The 20,912-nt window shown below is 40.9% G+C and overlaps 1 protein-coding gene across 6 annotated transcripts in view; it reads left to right on the top strand.

The window, feature by feature from the left end:
- ATXN7 (ataxin 7) overlaps window positions 1-20,912 on the top strand; it is a 144,070-nt gene that overhangs the window by 27,134 nt on the left and 96,024 nt on the right. For 4 of the 6 annotated variants that reach the window (XM_030801503.1, XM_030801505.1, XM_030801504.1 and 1 more), the window contains exon 2: window positions 6,895-6,993. The gene's annotated coding sequence lies outside the window, so the exon portion shown is untranslated. Of the gene's footprint in view, window positions 1-6,894; window positions 6,994-20,589; window positions 20,706-20,912 lie in introns of those variants that run through there. The other 2 variants (XM_030801501.1, XM_030801502.1) reach the window with 2 other exon arrangements.

The following is a 20,912-nucleotide window of genomic DNA, read 5'->3' as shown; positions in this document are numbered from 1 at the left end:
GAGGGTCTGATCCAAGTTAAGCACTCAGCGAAAATTGTTCTTATTCGTAGCGTTGATAAGTATGGCCTCAGAGTAAAATGCGTGCTAGCTGTTCGTTTATTTAACATCTATCCTAAGGGACCATGCTAGACTAGCAAAGAATGACTTGACTGAGGACACATATATGAATTTTAGAATTTTGTAACCCCAGGCCAGTCATAGGAGATTAACGTTCCCCTGGTAGACTATTGGGGAACAAACTCTCTCTGTTCCCCAGGTTTCCTCCTCCCAGTCAACTTTAAAGACACCTCCACCACACACACACATACACACACCCACACACCCCAACTCCTGTCAACAGGAGTACTGGCCTTTAATTTGCCTCTTATCCCTTCTACACACACACACACACACACACACACACACCCCAACTCCTGTCAACAGGAGTACTGGACTTTAATTTGCCTCTTGTCCCTCCTTCTCCCTTCCTTAGCATTGATGTCTATAGGAGAGTTTGCCTGGTGAGAGTGAAGGTAAATGCCAGAGCAGCTCTTTATTCCACTCACCTAATTGCAAGTTCTTAGCAAGGCAGTAGCATCCCACTCCAGGCACATATTAACCTGAGTGGCTGGGTAGCTGTCAGGACCTGTGGTTCCATGTCATCCAATTCAATTCATCAAGCGTTTATTAACACTTAACAGCATTGGGCCCTAGGGATACAAGAATGAAATTTTGCAGACCCAGCCTCCAGGAAGTCCGCCTAGGGCAGTAGGCATGATGACCTGATGAGGTTTCATCTGAGCTGGGTTTTGAAGTCTAGATGTGAGTTACTTGGAAAGTAAGAAAGGAATTCAAGGAGGCATGAACAGCAGGTGTGGAGAAACAGGTGGGAATTGTGGTGTATGGCAGTGGAGGGAATGGTTTTAAGCTCAACTCTAACATGCAATACCTCAGCTTTTATTGGCCTCATCTCACCAGCCTCAATTTTCTGTTAAAGGAGCATAGAAAGAGTTCATATGTTATATATGGGAAGACTAAGTGAAATGATGCATGTAAAAGGCTTACTTTTTGTTACTGGGCGCATGGTAAGTGTTCAGTAAATGTCAGCTACTACTACTATTATTATTGTCATGTGCTTTTATAAATTGACTTTCAAATCTACTGACTTGATCAGGGTTTCGCACAATGACAAATTGGAGAATTACTGGGAATTTTATATTTTAGTTTTCTTTTAGGCTAATGGTGAAATGGTGCCCTATAGTCACAAATAATGGATAGAAAAATGCCTTGCTGACCTTTCTTTGCTAAAAGAAGAGGGAACCTAGTTAACCTCAGTGAAGCCTGGGAGAGATAGGCTCAAGATGGGAGAACTGTGTGTCCTGAAATGGCAAAAGAGTGAAGGATGGCTATATTGAACGTATTTGGAGAGAGCAGAGGGATTGAACATTGTGTAGGTATATACTAATAGAAGCTGTTAGAAAATGGAGGCTCCTTTAAAAATAAGACTCCACATGAGGCGTTCTACGAAGTGTTGGGAAAGCCCTAGGACTGACTGCAGTGGCTGAAATGTACTCAAGAAACCCAGGCCGGAGTTACTGGAGCCCTTCCTCACAATTGGCCTTGGCTCCGTCTCCACTTGTGTGTTTTCACATTGACTTGATCCTCAGTGGAGTAACTCTGAGCAGTGGCTGTAGCTCAGTAGGTAGAAAAACTCTCTAACTTTTGAAGAGGGGAATACCCAGTAGCACCATTGAAAAAAGAGGTTGTGTATAGAGTTTCATTCTTAAATTGGCTTTGCCAAGGAGAAAGCCTGTGAGAGTGAAAGCAAGGTGGAACTGGGGTCCAAAGAGAGGGAGTAAACTAGACGCCATATTAATTTGTATTTCTGGAGAATATGTCTGCAGTTGATACATAACTTGGTTTAAACATTTTTGTAACCTGCTTAAAAAATTGGGGTTTGGGTGGTCGATTTTCATTTGGAAGAAAAGATTTAGGAAGACAGTGTAGTTTTGGGGACACAAGCATGGCTACCTACAGGAGACAGGTCTGAAAGGAAAATAAGTGATGCAGCCAGCTGAGTGCTTTGGGAATTACATGCCCAGTGACAAAGGGCAGCTCCCAACACAGCTTCATTCAGTTATCCCCCTCCAGGAAAGTTGGCCCCTGTGGCCAGATTTTTAGATTTTCCCAGAGAAACCAGGAGTTTGGAATTTTATATGAATCTTCATGCCTTTTAAATATTAACAAAGTCATATTGTCTTCCCCAAGATCACCATGGAAAACAAAAAAGTGGGCTATTTTAGGCCTGTGGACTTTTCCATTTGCAGCGAGTATCAAGATGGAGAGAAAAATGCACAGCCTAGGAGTTAGGTGGCTCAGCTGAATAACACTGCCAATTCTAGTGCCAGACACAGTACTTGGCATGGAGCACATTCTCAATATGTTTTGTTTTTGAGGTAGAGTCTCATTCTGTTGCCCCAGGCTGGAGTACAGTTGCATGATCATGGTTCACTGCAGCCTCAGCTTCCCAGGCTCAAGTGATCCTCCTGCCTAAGCCTCCTGAGGAACTGGGACTACAGGCATGCGCCACCATGCCTGGCTAGTTTTTAAAAATTTTCTGTAGAGACGGCGTCTCGCTCTTCCTCAAGCGGTCTTGAACTCCTGGACTTAAGCAGTCCTCCTGCTTTGGCCTCCCAAAGTGCTAGGATTACAAGCATGAGCCACTGTGCCCCAGCCTCAACATATTTTTACTGAATAAATAAACCAGCTGAGATAAATCTCTCTTGGTTTTCAGTCTTTTCATATCTAGAATGGAGAGATTGAAGTCAGCCTTCAAGGTTTCAGGTTGTTTTTGTTTTTTGTTTTTTGTTTTTTTCTCTCCCTCCTCCCCCTCTCGCAACAAGCTTTGAATGTATAAGATCACAACTCTTCGTGCTTTCCTTGTAGGACTCATTTCTCTGGCCCCTTTTCTTCCCTCTTATGCCCTCTCCAAGAACCTAGGGTGGCAGTCTCACATTAAAGCTTGGTGATTTTGCCTAGAAGTTAAGAAGTTAAGTTTATACCGTTAAAAACAAGACTGACTTGGTTTAGCCTTTTTTCTTTCCTTTATTGTGATTAGCAGGTTTATGCTTAATTTTGACAGACTGGATGACATAACAGGAGGTGATTCAGATTATGCCTTAAATTGCAACAAAATTCTGAATCTTAACAGAACACAGAAATGTTACTCCTAGAAAATAAGCCGTTTTCCCTGTAAAAGACAAATAAGCCGTTTTCCCTGTAAAAGACAATGTAACACTGCCCATGTAGCATTGTAGACTTTTCTCTGTTTAAAGTGAATGATGGGGTGTTTCTGAACCCTTTGGCCTTCTGCAGTATATTCTTTTATAACACATTCTGGTGATAGCTCTACTTTTAAATACTTTTTTTACTATCTTGGACAAGATCATTTTTTGTTGCAGTTATCACAAATCAATTCAAAAAAATAATCTCATTAAAAGGTGGGGGGGAGGGGCACTTACCCTAGATGCCAGGGGATTCTTAGAACCCTAGGGAACCTGGGGAAGGAAGTGCTTTGGGCCACTCAGGGGCTATGGCAGTAACAGGAAAGCCCAAGAACACTCCCAGGCAGAGATTCTCTCTCTCTTTCTTCCTTTCTCCCTTTCTCTCTCTCTCTCTTTCTCTCTTTTTCGCTCTCTTGTTTCTGTCTCTCTCTCATTTCTCTGTCTCTCTCTCTCTTTCTCTCTTGTTTTTTCTCCTGGGGGAAACGGAAGATAAGTGGCCTCTTGGGTCAGATTCACTCTGAGCAGCACATTCATTCTTTCATTCTCTCTTTGCTGACTGTCTTTTTCCTATAGACTGAGAGAGCACTTAGAGGTAGCTTGCAGCCTCCACCAAACTAGACCCTCTTCATCTCAATTTCTCATTCTAAGAAGAACACATTGACTGTCTGAGTTTATGTCGTGTGTCCAGCTTTGACAAAGATGGGAGTAAGTAGTTTATAGCCCCATAGTACAAGTATGACTTGGCATGGAGTTGAGAATTACGTAGTGCTTAGAAAAAAGAGTCAACATAGGCTAGGTAGCTCCTCTAGAAGAAAGATGTCTTCTATAATCTCCCTCCCCCTTAAAAAAAAGAGTAAATAAATTTATGCTTCAAGTTATGTCTTCTTTCTTTCTCTCCCACTGCTAACTGGCCATCATTTAAAGAAATCTTTTTTAAAATTATATTTATTGAATGCTTATTACATAGTAGTTGTTGAATGAATAAAAGGTATCAAGTTTAATGATTCTAAGAAAATTTTCCAAATCTGTTTAAAATGATTTCTTTTTAACTATTTCTCTTTGCAAAACGAAATTAAGTTGCCACTGAGGCAGTTTGGTGTACTGGAAAGGGAACTAAATATCACCAAAGGCCCGGATTCTAGTTACAGTTTCACACCACTTGTTGGCTAGGTAATCTTGAGCAAATTATGACCTTTCTCAGTCTGTTTCTTCAGTAATAAAATGGAGATCATACAGCTCTTTTGAACACAGGGTTATTGGAAGATCAAATGAGAGAAAACATACAAGCATATAATAGGTTTTTTTCCCCTACTACAGAAAGGCTCTTGACCCCTATTCTAAGTAGAGAAGTTTCTGTTTTTAAATGTTTATTTTTAGTAACTGCAACTATCATTTTTCTCTAAGAATTGGATTTCCTATGAAGCATTTTTACAGTATGCGAATAGTAAGTGATGAATTCTTTTAAAACCAAAACTATCCTGAAGGAGATTTTATAGTATTCTGAATCTGGTGACTTCCTTGGATACTTTGGAGAAATAGCAGTAGTGTCCAGATGGAAAATTGAAAAATGGCTTGACCTAGTGAAATAAGATCAAGTGCAGAGTCTAATCTGATGCTGGCGTTGTTCTGCCTTCACCTTCTGTCTACTCTGAAGGAATCACCATCAGGGTGGTGAATGCTTATCATGAACATAACGTCTTTGTTGACTGTCTCTATCATGACAATTTGTAATTAGCTTTGAGTGATTTTTGCATAGCTATAAAGTATTTAGGATTCAAAGAAATGTATTTTAGCTCAGGACAGACATGTTAAACAAGAAAGCAGCTTTTATTGGAAGTAAGGCAGAAAAGGAGCACTAAAATGGAAATCAGAGAAATTTTTTTTTTTTGAGACAGAGTCTTGCTCTGTTTTCCAGGCTAGAGTGCAGTGGCACGATCTCGGCTCACTGCAAGCTCCGCCTCCCAGGTTCATGCCATTCTCCTGCCTCAGCCTCCCTAGCAGCTGGGACTACAGGTGCCTGCCACCACGCCCGGCTAATTTTTGTATTTTTAGTAGAGACAGGGTTTCACGGTGTTAGCCATGATGGTCTTGATCTCCTGACCTTGTGATCCGCCCGCCTCGGCTTCCCAAAGTGCTGGGATTACAGGCTTGAGCCACCGGAGAAATTTTTTAAAAGAAAGGAGACTGGGAAGGAATTAGAAATCTGAAGAGAAACATCTGGTTTATAAAGATTGTGGGAATGATTTTAAGCATTACTGAATAGCATTTTGAGTGAATAAAATTGACACTTTTAAAAAGGGAGAGGGAAGCAATATGACCTGGGAATAACTTAAAACCTAATAAAGATAATTATGAGTAAATGTTCAAAACATGGCATATAATTTCAGCCACTGATTTTCAGAGATGCTTTGTTTGTATCTTAGGATCTCAGGCCATAGAAATATTTGGTTACCAACTTAGAGTACATGAAAATAAATAAAAGTTGAGCAAAGCAATATTACCTCCTCCACATCTTGCTTTATAGCCAGTGAGAATTAAAGGGAGAGAAGTACATGAGTAGTGAATTTTTCATATGAGCTCAGCCTGTCTTGTGCTTTGTACCTTGACAACATCTGCCCGATAGCTGTGTCATTGCCCATATTTGCTGCTTTTTCTCTTCTGCTGCATGTGAGATTTGAAGACCAGCTTATTTTCTAACTTTGGTTTGTTAATCTGTAATTTATTGACTCCTTAACTCATTGCTTCTCCACAAATTAATTAAAAAGTTACCATATTTTTTGCCGGGCGCGGTGGCTCACGCTTGTAATCCCAGCACTTTGGGAGGCCGAGGCGGGCGGATCACGAGGTCAAGAGATCGAGACCACGGTGAAACCCCGTCTCTACTAAAAATACAAAAAAAATTAGCCGGGCGTGGTGGCGGGCGCCTGTAGTCCCAGCTACTCGGAGAGGCTGAGGCAGGAGAATGGCGTGAACCTGGGAGGCAGAGCTTGCAGTGAGCCGAGATTGCGCCACTGCACTCCAGCCTGGGTGACAGAGCGAGACTCCGTCTCAAAAAAAAAAAAAAAAAAAAAAGTTACCACATTTTACCTGAAATATATGCGCACAACTATGAAGATAATGGAGCACATAGTTTCCTTGTGCTTCTTAGTAAGATGGTTTAATTGAATTTTTGTTTCCTGTTGAAGTATTAAAAATTGCTTTTATAAACTGCTGAAATGATAAGGAAGGACAGCGTGAGCTCTGCAAATAATAATCTCATTCAATCTGTATTTTTTAAAATCTGTGATTTGACAAGTTTCGTAGGAGCAGGATTTCTGAATCGCCATTTTAAAAATTAAGTGGAAACTCATTAGTGCAAATTACATACAATGATTTTAAGCCCCAGGAGGCTAACTCTGTGTACATATTGAATAGTCATTTGTTCTTGGTTTATTGTAAATATAGCCAATTAAGTTCATTTAAAAAAAAAATCACATTGTTGTAAAATTGGTAAAATGTCTTGAAATTTAACAGTTTGACATCTCAAAGCACATACAATTTTGGAATATCTGGCAACCAATGAGATTGTATGTTTCTGATTAGCTTTGTCCATCCACTGTTTCATCCATTTGCCTTTTTTCTGTTTTTGTAGATCAGAACAGAATTAAGACGAACGAGCTTTCACAATTGCAGCAGATGAAGATCCATTGGTAAATCAATCAGGATTTTTGGCCTACCCTCCAAAGAAAAGGTAACTGGCTGTTCTGATATCACAAACACAGTTGAATAAATATAATGCTTCCAATTATAATAGAGTTTGAGTTTTACCAAAGGATGACAGTTTGTTAATTTTAAGGCATCTGTGTAAGATCTCAAATGTTAAATGTCTTAGAAAAATAAAATGGCAATGAGTTTAGGAGTATGATACTATTAGGTGTTTGTTTCTCAACACAAAAACTGCTAAATAACATCCCCTACAAATTTGTTAAAATTGCAGGAAGACTTTAGTTATAGAATCCTCCTTCTTTCCCAGTCTATACCCACTTTTTTCTGGAAGTTATCCAGAAGTGTGCTCTTGTTTCTTTCCAGCACCATTCCCCCAGCTCCTGTTTTCTTGTCTTTCCATGTAATGTAGACGCAGCTGCTTAGGGCAGGGAACATCCTCAGCAAGATTGTAAAACAGGCAAGCGTTCTTCAGGCACGCTTTCTGGGCCCAGTGCCTTTGCCCAAGCTGCCAGACAGCTCTGGGGTAATGAATAGTCTCTGATCATTACAAAAATAGCAGCCATCATTAATGGAGTGCCTTTTTTTATTATTATTATTTTTTTTTTTGAGACAGAGTCTCACTCTGTTACCCAGGCTGGAGTGCAGTGGCGTGATCGGGGCTCACTGCAACCACCACCTCCTAGGTTCAAGTGATTCTTGTGCCTCAGCCTCCTGAATAGTCGGGACTATGGGTGCGCACCACTACACCTGGCTAATTTTTGTATTTTAGTAGAGATGGTGTTTTGCTATGTTGGCCAGGCTGGTCTTGAACTCCCGACCTCAAGGGATCCACCTGCCTTGACCTCCCAAAGTGCTCGGATTGCAGGCATGAGCCACCAACGCCTGGCACATTAATGTTGTTTCTCACTGCATGTCCACCATTGTACATTTACTGTTTTGGGAGGATAGTGGTGAAGTTTCACATAATATGAAGCAGGAAATTCCTGGAGGAATTTTGATTAAAAAAAACAAAAAGGGCTGAGTACAGTGGCTCACACCTGTAATCCCAGGACTTCGGGAGGCTGAGGTGGAAGGATTGCTTGAGCTCTGGAGTTTGAGACCAGTCTGGCCAACATAGCTACACCCCCAACTCTAGAATTTTTTTTTTTTTTTTTTTTTTTCAGGCGTAGTCTTGCTCTGTCGCCCAGGCTGGAGTGCAGTGGCGCCATCTCTGCTCACTGCAAGCTCTGCCTCCTGGGTTCACACCATTCTCCCGCCTCAGCCTCCCGACTAGCTAGGACTACAGGCGCCCGCCGCCACACCCGGCTAATTTTGTTTTTGTATTTTTAGTAGACACGGGGTTTCGCCATGTTAGCCAAGATGGTCTCAATCTCCTGACCTCGCAATCCGCCCTCCTCGGCCTCCCAAACTGCTGGGATTACACGCGTGACCCACCGCGCCCGGCCTACAAAAAATTTTTGAAACTTAGCCAAGCACGGTGGTGCATGCATATAGTCCCAGCTACTCAGGAGGGTGCGGCAGGAGGATGGTTTGAGCTCAAGAGCTTGAGGCGGCAGTTAGCCATGATGATGCTGCTGCACACCAGCCCTATCTGAAAAAACAAGCAACAACAACAACAACAAATTTTTTCTCCTACTTCTGAAAGGAATGAGATAACCTTTAAGTTAAGGTGCAGTTTAAGATGAGTCATTAAAGACTGAAACAGAGCAGAATCAAAACAAGGAAGACTTCAGCCTGTGGAATCAATTATCTTATATACTTAGGCAACAAATGTGATGCCACAATCAGGTTTTAGGCAACTGTAGCAAAAATGGTAGCATTTCAGACAACATGTAAAAGATAAGATTTTTACCATTACCAATCTGAAACAGCTTCACAAAAAGTGTTTTAGTACTGTTGAGATGTTTAAAAGAACAAGAGTTTGGGGAGCTATGAAGTCTCCACCTTAAAAACAGTCTCTTAAAATTTTCTGGACTAAAGCTGAAGGGCCATAATGCAGAGATATCTTTCAGTGATCACTGAAGTCATCACATTGAATGTTGTTCATTGTGTCATGTCTGCAAGGTGCCAGAGAAGAGAGAAACAGGCTTTCCTGTATGGTGTCCAGTCACTGACAATAGAGGGGTATGAGGAGAAGTTAAGAGGAAACATGTTTGGCAGAATGCCAGAGGAGCTCTTTAGTGCCTGTTTATGAAGTTTTTACTGTGTGCATGGGGATTGTCCCTGGGAGGAAAAGGAGAAGAATAGGAGGTGATTTACATGGACTGCAGTGATGACTTAATGCTTTTTTGAATATTATACCAATGAAAAGATTAATATGATGCCAGGAAGTAAGTGACCAAGAAGCAGAGAAAGAAGAGGAGGCACAAGTTCAAAAGTCTGTAGAGGCCAGAGAGACCAGAGAGGGGAATAAAGTGAGCCAGGTGGAACTGTGAGAAACCATCTGATCCATGATCCATCTAATGTGGCAATCCCTTGTCAGCAACAGATTGTAGGCCCAATATCTGTTCATTCAACAAAGATTTATTGGGTGCCAACCTGTGTGCTATGGTCTCTTATGGTCACTGGGGATAAATTAGTAAATCAAAAGGACAAATATCCCTGCCAATGAATTGACACTTACCTTTTTTTCTTAATTAACAAGTAAAAATTGGATATGTTTATCATGTACAAAGTATTCTTTTAAAATATGTATTCATTGTGGAATGGCTTAAATCAAGCTAATTAACATAGGCATTACTTCTCATACTTATGTTTTGGTTGTGAGAACATTTATCTAGTCTCTTTGCAATTTGCAAGAATACAATACGTTGTTATTAACTATAGTAAGCATGTTGTGCAGCTGAGTTCTTGAACTCATTCTTCCTAACTGAAATTTTGTACCTTTTGACTAACTTTCCCTAAACCCCTCACCTCTATCCTTTAGTAACCACCATTCTATTCTCTACTTCTCTGAATTCAACTTTTTAAGATTCCACATATAAGTGAGATTGTGTGCTATTTGTCTTTCTGGGCCTGGCTTATTTCACTTAACATAATATCCTCCAGGTTCATCTATGTTGCTGCAAATGACAGGAGTTCTCTTTAAAAAAAAAAAAAAAAAAAAAATAGAGATGGGGTGTCCTAGGCTAGTCTGGAACTCCTGAACCCTGGGCTCAAGTGTTCCTCCCACCTTGGCCTTCCTTCCAGAGTGCTTGGATTACAGTTGTGAGCTATCATATCTGGCTGGATTTCCTTCTTTTTAAAGATTGAATAGTATTCCATTGTGTGTGTGTATAACACACAGTGGAATATTATTTAGCCATAAAAAAGAAGGAAGTATTGATAACATGTTCCAACATGGATAAACCTTGAAAATGTTTTGTTAAATGAAGGAAACCAAACACAAAGACCACATATTATGTGGTTTCATTTAATATTCAGAATAGGCAAATCCATAGAGACAGAAAGCAGATGTGGTTTTCAGGGGTTGGGCAGGGAATGTGGGCAGTGATTGCTTGATGAATACAGGGTTTCTTTTTGGAGTGATGAAAATGTTCTGGAACTAGATAGTAACGTTGGTTGTACTACACTGTGAATGTACTAAATGTCATTAAATTGTACACTTAAAATGGTTAAAGGCCAGTTGCAGTGGCTCATACCTGTAAATCCAGCACTTTGGGAGGGCGAAGCAGGAAGACTACATGAGTTCAGGAGTTTGAGACCAGCCTGGGCAACATTTGAAACCCCGTCTCTATAAAAAAAGTACAAAAATTAGCTAGCCGTGGTGGCATGTGCCTGTAGTCTCAGCTACTTGGGAGCTGAGATGAGAGGATCACTGGAGTCTTGGAGGTTGAGGCTGCAGTGAGCCATGATTGCACCAGCTGGATTGCACTTGAGCCTGGGCAACAGAGCGAGACCCTGTCTCAAAATAAATAAATAATAAAATGGTGAAAATGGTGAATTTCAGTTATGTGAGTTGTATTTAAAAAATAATGACATTTAGAAAGACTTTCAGAAACGTGTGCTTTATGTCTTGGACATAAGAAGGTGGTTTAGCTAGAGTGGAGACTTTGTAAGGGGGAGTGGTGGATGCTAAGGGTGGGAAAAGGTTTGGCTAGATATTGAAAGATATTGACTGGCTAAGGAGTTTAGCAGCTGTAAATATAGCACCATATACTCCATGAGGAAGAAGGAAACTCAAGAGAGGTTGGTGCTCTGTGAATCCCAGCTAAAGATGAAGTTTCAAGCAAAGGAAGTGGCCTGTAGTTTTATCAGTCTGTGCCGTTGCTACTTACCTAACAGAGTTTTGTGACAATCTCACAAAAGTTTCAATATTAGTTTAGAGTTTCTTCTTCAAAAAAAAATCTTTATAAAAGGATAATCATCTTTTAAAATAATCATCCTGAATATAAAACTATGTTGATAAAAAATTTAAACATTATATAAATATATATGCTAATAAAAAGTTCCTTTAAGTTTAAAGAATTAAAACATCTTTAATTCTTTAACTCCTTGCTTCTCATATGGTAAATCTAGAGTTATCTAGATTGTTTTTTGCATAGACTTAGCATCATCATCATCATCATCATCATCATCACTTTTTCACAAAAATAGGTACATATGGGCCGGGCACTGTGGCTCACACCTGTAATCCCAGCACTTTGGGAGGCCGAGGCGGGTGGATCATGAGGTCAGGAGATTGAGACCATCCAGGCTAACATGGTGAAACCCTGTCTCTACTAAAAATACAAAAAAATTAGCCGGGCTTGCGCCTGTAGTCCCAGCTACTCGGGAGGCTGAGGCAGGAGAATGGCGTAATCCCAGGAGGTGGAGCTTGCAGTGAGCCAAGATCGTGCCACTGCACTCCAGCCTGGGCAACAGAGTGAGACTCCGTCTCAAAAAAAAAAAAAAAAAAAGGCACATATGATTCATAGTATTTTTTGCATGTTTCTTTAGAAAATGTTTATCTTCGCTGTCTTTGCACTTCTTTCTTATGGACCATTACATTATATGCTATTTTATTTGTAAAAACAAACAAAAAGTTGAAAAGTAACGGCCACATACCTCCATTAGAGGATGAATTGTTATAAAATGTGAAAGTAGCTAACACACACCGAGCACTTAATATGTGCCAGGCACTATTCTGAACATATTAATTTATTGACTCTTTATAAGCTGATGAGGTAGATATTATTGTTATCTTCCTTTTGCAGAGGAGCTAACTGAGGTACAGATGAAAAAATTGTCCTGCCAATGTCCAGAGTTAGGTGGTGGCAGAGATGGGTTCCAGGACCAGCTTCATCTCCAAGTCATGTTCCCATGAGGAATGCTGTGGCTGGTGGTGTCACATTTTACTTAGGATTTTTTCAAGAAAAGTCAATCTGGAATTTTTTGTGAAATTTTCCAAGTTTTAATGTTGGCTTAAAAAATAGCTTTATTGAGATATAATTCAAATGCCATCAATTTACCCCTTTAAACTGTACATTTAATGGTTTTTAGTGTATTCACAGTATTGATTGTATAACTGTTTCTTCTATCTAGGTCAAAAATATTTTTAGCACCCACATAGGAGACCCCATTGCATTCCTAAGCAGTCACTCTCCATCTTCTCTTCCTTCAGCACCTGGAAACCACTAATCCGCTCTCTGTCTGTATGGATTTGCCTATTCTGGATAATTCACCTAAATGAAATCAAATAATATGTGACCTATTTGTCTGTCTTCTTTCATTTAGCATAATGTTTTCAAGATTCATTCATGTTGGAGCATGTATCAGTGCTTCATTTTATGGCTGAATAATATTTTTTTTTTTTTTGAGGCGGAGTCTCGCTCTGTTGCCCAGGCTGGAGTGCAGTGGCATGATCTTGGCTCACCACAAGCCCCACCTCCCGGGTTCAAGCGATTCTCCTGCCTCAGCCTCCCAAGTAGCTGGGACTATAGGCATGCACCACCATGCCCTGCTAATTTTTTTGTGTTTTCAGGAGAGATGGGTTTCACTATGTTGGCCAGGCTGGTCTTGAACTCCTGACCTCGTGATCTGCCCGGCTTGGCCTCCCAAAGTGCTAGGATTACAGGCGTGAGCCACTGCACCTGGCAATAATATTCTTTGTAGAGATATATCACAATTTGTTTATTCATTTGTTGATTTACATATGGGTTGTTTCCACCTTTTGGCTTTTAGGAATAATGCTGCTAATGAATATTAGTGCACAGGTATCTGTTTGAGTCTCTGCTTTCAGTTCTTTTGAGTGTATACCTAGAAGAGGAATTGCTGGATCATATGCTAATTCTGTGTTTAACCTTTTGAGTAACTACCACTGTTTTCCACAATAGCTACACTATTTTACATTCCTGCCAGCAATGTATGAGGATTCCAGTTTTTTCATATCCTCGCTAACACTCTTCATTTTCTGTTCTTTTGTTGTTGTTGTTGTTTATTGCTGCCATCCTAGTGGGTGAGAGGTGGTATCTGTGATTTAGATGTGCATTTCCCTAATGACTAATGATATTGAACTTCTTTTGTTGTTGTTGTTAATTTACTGAGCTGAAAGAGTTCTTTCTTTTCTACATTCTAGTTCAAGTCCCTTATCAGATAGATGATTTGCAAAAATGTGTAGGTTCTGTGCGTTTTCATTTTCTTGATGGTATCCTTTGAAGCACAGAAGTTTAATTTTGATGAAGTTCAATTTACCCATTTGGCTCTGTTTTAATTTTTTTTTAATTTAATTTAATTTTTTTTTTTTTGAGACGTAGTCTTATTCTGTCGCCAGACTGGAGTGCAGTGGCACAATCTGGGCTCACTGCAACCTCTGTCTCCCTAGTTCAAGAGATTCTTCTGCCTCAGCCTGATGAGTAGCTGAGATTACAGCCATGTACCACCACGCCCAGCTAATTATTGTATTTGTAGTACAGACGGGGTTTCACCGTGTTGGCCAGGATGGTCTCGATCTCTTGACCTCATGATCTGCCTGCCTCGGCCTCCCAAAGTGCTGCGATTACAAGTATGAGCCACCGTGCCCAGCCTTGGCTCTGTTTTTAAAAAGAAATACCTGGTAAGTCAGATTCCAGCCCACTAATTGCCTGCTTGTGATTGCTGCTGTGCTGCCACTGCCCCAGAAACCATTTGGAAAAATCCTCATACTTTTTGAAAATACCTGTTTTCCGAAGAGATGGAGCAAGCTCTGGAAGGCAGGAAAGGCAGATTTCTCACCAGGAGCAATTTTGTTTTGGTTCCCCTTTTCCACTCCTGAAGTTCCTTCACTTAGAACACCTTGATGTAGATGTGGGGGCATAGTAGGAAGTGGACAGAGGATCAAGGTCTCCAGGTCTTGAAAATTTTGTGTTGATCAAAAGAGAATATTGGTTAAAATAAAAGATTAAATTGGTGAAAATAAATATTTGCCTTGAGCCATAGATGATGTCATTTAAAATCAGAATGGCCTTATATAACAGTGTGGTTAGTAATTGTGTGTTTCTAGGAAGACAGGTTTATGGACCAGTACACCTAGAAGTCATTTGGGGTTAGGTCTTACCCTTTATATTTCTTTGCATGTGTACTTGGGAGGAGAGGAGGACAGATAACTGTATTCATTCATAGTCATTCATACACATAAGTGAAAAATAGTTAAATCTGCAGGCCTTTACCTCTACCAAGAAAAGGAGAGCTTTACTTTGGAGGTGGAAAGGGAGTGCAAGTTTTTGTGGAGCAGTCTGTCTTTTGAGAAGCAGTACAAACCCAGGTAGGCTACTGGATCACGGTGCAAAGCCAGAACGTGGGAAAATCAAGGGTGCCATGTTTGCTGGATCTGTGGCTTTGCTTAGAGCTGGACCTTGGCTGAGGAAAGGAGGAAGAAGCATTTGTGTTGTTCCTTCCCTCTTATACTAACACACCTGCATTGTTAGTCCTAGGTTTCACCCCAAAGGCATTTTGCTGACCAATTTGCAGACATGGTTACAACTCGTCTTATGGTTTGTGGGAAAGTGGGTTCCAGGTTCTAAATAACACCCTTATGTTGGGAATGCAAACTGTTGATCTCTGGGAGACTAAACGTATGTCTCATTGTCACCTTGATTTCAGAGCATATACTCTTAATTCTGAATCCATGAAGTCCTGTGATATAGAGGTGGGGATGAGTTCCCATGTGCTTAGTGAGAGGGTTCAGGAGTTTGTTAAAGAAATGGAATTTGTGGAAGAATTTTGATTGAACAGCAGGATTTCTGCCAAGGGAGGGAAACTGTTATAGATGGAGTGACCTATATGAGCAAAGGCTTGGGAGCTGGGAGTTGGATGGGGTTGGGGCGGGGGGCATGTTTGAAGTTCTGAATTTGTCATTTGGGCTGGACCATAGACCACCTGCAGGAGGCAACTGAACAGTGTAGAAGTGGTGGAGCTGAGGCAAGGGCAGACTGTAGAGGACCTTGAATGCTAGGAGAGAAGTTTTTATTTATTTTATCAGTCAGTGGGGAGCTCCTAAAAATGTTAGAGCAATCACTAACATGGCTAAAGCCATAATTCAGCAAGATTGGTCTGATGTATAGTGTACATAGATTAGAATTAGGGCTTACTATGTGACAAGTATGGTGCTAATAATAATAGCTGACACAGTGTGCTTTTTTGCGCTGTAAATTTCTTAATGTTCCTCATAAAGTAGTTACTCTTGTTTTACTCATTTTATAGATGTAGAAACATGCACAGAGAGGCTAAGTGATTTCCCCAGAGTTACACAGCTCGTAGTGGTAGAAGTGGGATTCAGCCTGGGCAGATAGGCCCTAGAACCCATGCTCTTAATGGCTGAGCCCCCAAAAATGGTGATATTTACAGCATTGTCAGTACAAAGGTACATGGGAAATTATGTTTAACAATGTGTTTAACCTGCATTTTATGGTAGCTGACGCAGTACACTAGAACTCTATACAGTCAACTTCGTTTTATAGCTGAATATTGGTCCAACTTTTCCATTCCTTGTCTTTTTTTTTTTTTTTTTTTTTTTGAAACAGGGTCTTGCTCTGTCATCCAGGCTGGAGTACAGTGGCACGATCTCAGTTCACTGCAGCCTCAATCTCCCAAACTTAAGCAGTCCTCCCCCTCAGCCTCCCAAGTAGCTGGGAGTATAGGCACATGCCTGCATGCCTGGCTGTTTTTTGTTTTTGTTTTTTGTTTTTTGTTTTTTGTTTTCAGTAGAGATGATGCCTCACTGTGTTGCCCAGACTGGTCTCCAACACCTGAGCCTTGGTCCCCCAAAGTGCTGGGATTACAGGCGTCAGCCTATCACGCCTGGCCTCCATTCCTTTTCTATAACTTAAAACTTTCTATTTTTAAAAAACTCTTCAGCCTAAAGACTTTAAATCAACATTTCAAAGCAAGTTCGTCATAAAACTACAAGCCAGTTTTAAATCCCTAGAAACACTGGGCATTATTAATTACCTTTTATGTTATAATTTATTATTACCTTTTATATGTGTATTTTCAAATTTTCTTCTCTTTTCAAGCAATTTGCTATTACTGGTGAATGTTTCTTTGGGAGAGTTCATATGTACATGCAAACATATGATTAAGAAAACAATCCAAAAATTGAAGGGTTTGAGATGTTTAGCAAATGATACATTTTACTATAGAATGAGTATGTGTACAGGTTAAGTTTTTAAAAAGCTATGTATGTCTTATCTTTAAGTCCTCACACTTGCAACTGTCCTTATTATTCCTAATTTTGCACTTGATTGCTATCAATTCCAGCCACTAAGCTGATGAATTCAATTTACTCTTTCCACTTTTCTCCCTCTACTGGAATACTGATATTCATGACAAGCTATAAGGTATTTCACTAGAGGGAGCATAGTTAAGGGAAGGCATGCCCCTTGTGCAGAATACAGCCCTGGCTCTCTCTGGAGAAGAAAGAAGGAAAGGGAAAGATGTTTCAGAGGAGTGAGAGAGGATTTGAACAAAGGCTCAGCCAATTTTAGGAAGATATAAAGAAACCAAAGCCAACACATTCCTAATTTAGTGGATCTGAGTTTCTTGTTACTCAAATGACTTCGGTCCTTTGGGGTTGATAATGGAGAATCTCTGTTACCAACCCTGTAATTTACACAGATAAGTATACTGTAGTTAACTGCTTTTCAAGTTTATTAAAATGTTGTATTGGGACTGGCGGTTTTTTCCAATTAAAAACGGTTGTGTGGGATCTTGTACCTTAGAAATGTTTTGGGTAGTTTTAGCCTTTTTACATTAAACTGGATTTAATGTAGGAAAGGTCAACTTTTTGTTTTGTTTTGTTTCGTACATTATGATACCTTTGGCCTTTGAACAAAACGTTTAATGAGTGCAAAGAATCCTTTTTGTAAAGACAGACTTGTTACCCTTGGCATCTACTGAGAACATCCCTAAATTTGGGTGATGAGATAAGACCACATTTTAAATACATCCTTGGAAGGGATGAAATGCACAAAATTTGCAGTACTTCACCTCTGACAGCCCAGTTCTTAAGCCATAGACAATCTAGTTGGTGGTGACAGTTTTTCTCCACAAGACTGTTTCGATGAATTGTTTCCCCTACTTCCTACTTTTCTCACATACTCAGTGAAATTACTATCTTGTGTTCACCCTGGTGCCTAGTAGAGTGCCTGGTCTGTAGCAGGCAATCAGGAATTGTTGGATAAACTGAATACTCATTACTCAAGCCATATAAAATGAATTATTACTTCAGTTTGCAGACAGTGAAGTTCCTCAGAGTTAGAAGGCATCATCAGAAATGCACTGGCAGAAGCACTGATTGATATTATACAGGCATAATACTATATTAAAATAACATATTAAGTGAATATAAATTGTATTGGCCTGATGTGGTGGCTCATGCCTGTAATCCCAACACTTTTGGAGGCCAAGGCAGGAGGACTGCTTGAGCTCAGGAGTTTGAGACCAGCCTGGGCAACATAGTGAGACCTTGTCATCCCCACACACACATACACACACAGAAAATTTATACACAGTTATATTCTTTTTATAATTTGGTGGTATGGAAAGGGGATTATCTAGGTAAGAGGTCATCAAGTTCTTTACTGTGGGACTGTAGGTAATACAGCTAAGTATTGGGTTTCTGTTGTACTCGTTTATAAACAGTGTGCTTTGCATAAGGAACGCTTTTAAAAGTTGCCAAAATTCAAATATCAGATGCACTGTGTCAGCTTGCTGTTGTGACTTTTTTTGATGACTCATTCCAACTTTAAGGAAACTTCTAACAGCTATGGATATCAGAACATTTCTAGGAGTTAGGACTTTTTTTACGGGTGAAGAAAGAGTGGGTAAAATGCATTGGCTGCAGCAAAAGAGAACTGGTTGAAGAAATACCAGGAAATGCCCGTCAATCTCTTGTCTGCACATCCTCTTCAGTTTGATAGTAAGTTTCCTAAAGGATTGAGCTGAATTGCTCAGTTTGATATAAGATGCTTGTTTATAGTGCTTATTTATGAGATTCCTCAATAATTGATAGCTTGCTATTAGTTTTGAGTATTGAGGTACTCAATAATTGGTAACTGCTATTTGTAATAATTTCCCTTAATAACGATCATAATGCCAGAGGATACTTAATATTTTTCATTTTAAGCCTGGTTGTGTTTTATTAAACCAATCAAAAACTTTGAAGAACAAAAGAGGTATCGAGCAGGAATTAGGAAAGAAGTTGAAGTACTCTAAATTGCTGTATTGATCCCCATTGGCTAGAAGTCATATTAGTGAATCTTGAAGTAGTTTCACATCCAAGAGAGGAAAATCAAGCAATGTCTTGAGGCAGTAGGACCATACTTAATGTTTGCCATTCTCCTTATATTTGTTCTCACTCTGTACTTTCAGGGATCTGAAGAGCTGTACTCAACAAGCAAGCTCCCTTTGTTATCTATATGGCTTGGTGGCCGCAAGCTTTTCTTTTCTATGGTATCTTCAAATGCCGTTAAAATCCAAATTTTCGTTTTTCTTAAGTGTAGAATTTCAAAATTCCAAGTAATAAATTGTGTACTTTAGGAAAGCAGAGGTTGGGTGTTTTCATGTAATTATTCAGATTTTGCAGTGATTTGGAATGAATGAAAAATTGAAAATCTGCACAGGGGTCATCTAAGCTATGTTAAAAGTGAGGAGGGAACTCTATTCCTGTCAAGGGAATTATATGTTTTACTCCTGTGCATTTTTCTCATTGATAGTTATGGAGGAAGTTAAAGATGTAGAAATGATTTTTAAAATTAAATCTTTCCAATCATTTCTACTATTTTGGTTATTTTGTTAAGGACAGGAAGTAACCATGGTTTCACTTTTTGGACTTGTTTGCATGCAATCCAGGAAAAAATTTTACAGACTTATTTCTAAATCTTTCTAAAATAAAAATGTGTGTGTGTGTGTGTGTGTGTGTGTGCTTTTAAATTTTGAACCCCAAACCCTCTCTACCAGTCCCACCTTATGTTTGGGTTGCAGTAACATTTCTTTATTAATTTTTATGCTTACGTAAACTTTTCTGTGTTTCTGCAAGTTGGATCAACAAAGAAGTTGGCCACCTCTGTCACACCAGATGTTTGAGGTAAAAAAAAAAAAAAAAAAAAAAAAAAACAAGAATTCCACTTCCTCCCCATCTAGTCAGAGAAAGCACTTGTGAGCAAGCATCTCTGACACACATTACAGGAGTTGATACTACTGCAGTGTGAAACATGCTGATGAGAATCACTGTTTTTGTCTCAGGCTTCAAATTTTCACATCAATTTGAGAAAATAGTAATAATATCAACACTTATTGAAAGTGGTGTGGTCTGCTACTGTTTCAAGTATTTTTAATACTTTAGGTCATTAAGTAGCCTTTTATTTTGCCATCTGTAGCCTATCGCTAAGCAAATGTTGTGTATGTTGGGGAGGGGTGCTAAGTTTTGTGGGCCAATGCTTAATTTAGTGAACAAAATTTGACCAAAACCACTATTTTCTAAACATGTTTTGTAGGAATTCCTTATATTCTCCTAATCCCTGGGGTCTCGTTCTGCCCAAGAAAAGACAACCATAAACAGGGAAGGACTAACAACTTAAGTTAAAAATGAATCAGATTTTTATTTTTGGGGTGAATGAATCACTTCCAGGAGCAGTGGAAACCCAGAAACTTGGGGTGGTGCCTCTAAAATATGTACACGGGTTAAAGCTCCTCTCGGTTTGTTTCACTCTCCTCCATTCCCTCGCACACTGATCTCATGTTCTCTCTTTGCTGGACGAATTCAAGTTCCCCGGGCGCACAATATGACTTCCAATTGCGGGTCGGGTCACACATGTGGGCGGCGTGGCGGGCACACGGTACTTCGTCCTGACACCTGGGCAGACACCTGGGCGGCACTTCCCGCTAGCCCAAGGTTCCCTGCATGCCCGGAGTCCGCTCTGCGGCGGCTTCCCATTCATGCTTTTGACAACTCTGCGGCCGCCCGCAAGCCGAAGGCAAAGTGCCCCCTGCACCAGCCTCTCCGGCGCTGCCCTGGGGCTGGCCGGCCGGCTCCTACATAGGTGGCTGCATTTCCGACTTCGCCCTGGCTCCAGTCCGGGGGCTTGACGTGCAAACTTCGCCGGAGCGAGCTGAGAGGGAGGGACCGGCAAGTGGGAGGAGGCGGCGGGAGGCGCCTCCGCTTAAGGGAGCCGGCCGGGTGCCGCCGCTCGGACGGACGCAGGGACGGAAGGAAGGAGCGGGGCAGCCGGGCCGGGCCCGGGGATGCGAGCGGCCGAAGGGTGGGCAGCTGGAGGTCCTGGGGTGCGGCTCGGGCTTCTCCGCGCGGGCTGCCATGGTGGGGCGCGGGGTTGGAGCGGGGCCGCTCCGGCGCTGGCCTCCGCGCCAGGTCCTCTGAGCAGAGGTAGACAGGGGACCCAGCGCCGCGGTGGCGGGCCGCCTGCTGCCCGTCTCCTCCCTCGGGCGGCCGCGAGAGTCGAAAGCGAAAGCTAGCCCGCGCCGCGGACTTTG

Source organism: Nomascus leucogenys, chromosome 21 (assembly GCF_006542625.1).
Source record: "Nomascus leucogenys isolate Asia chromosome 21, Asia_NLE_v1, whole genome shotgun sequence".
Lineage (NCBI taxonomy): Eukaryota > Metazoa > Chordata > Mammalia > Primates > Hylobatidae > Nomascus > Nomascus leucogenys.
This window is presented reverse-complemented; position numbering and strand designations above follow the sequence as displayed.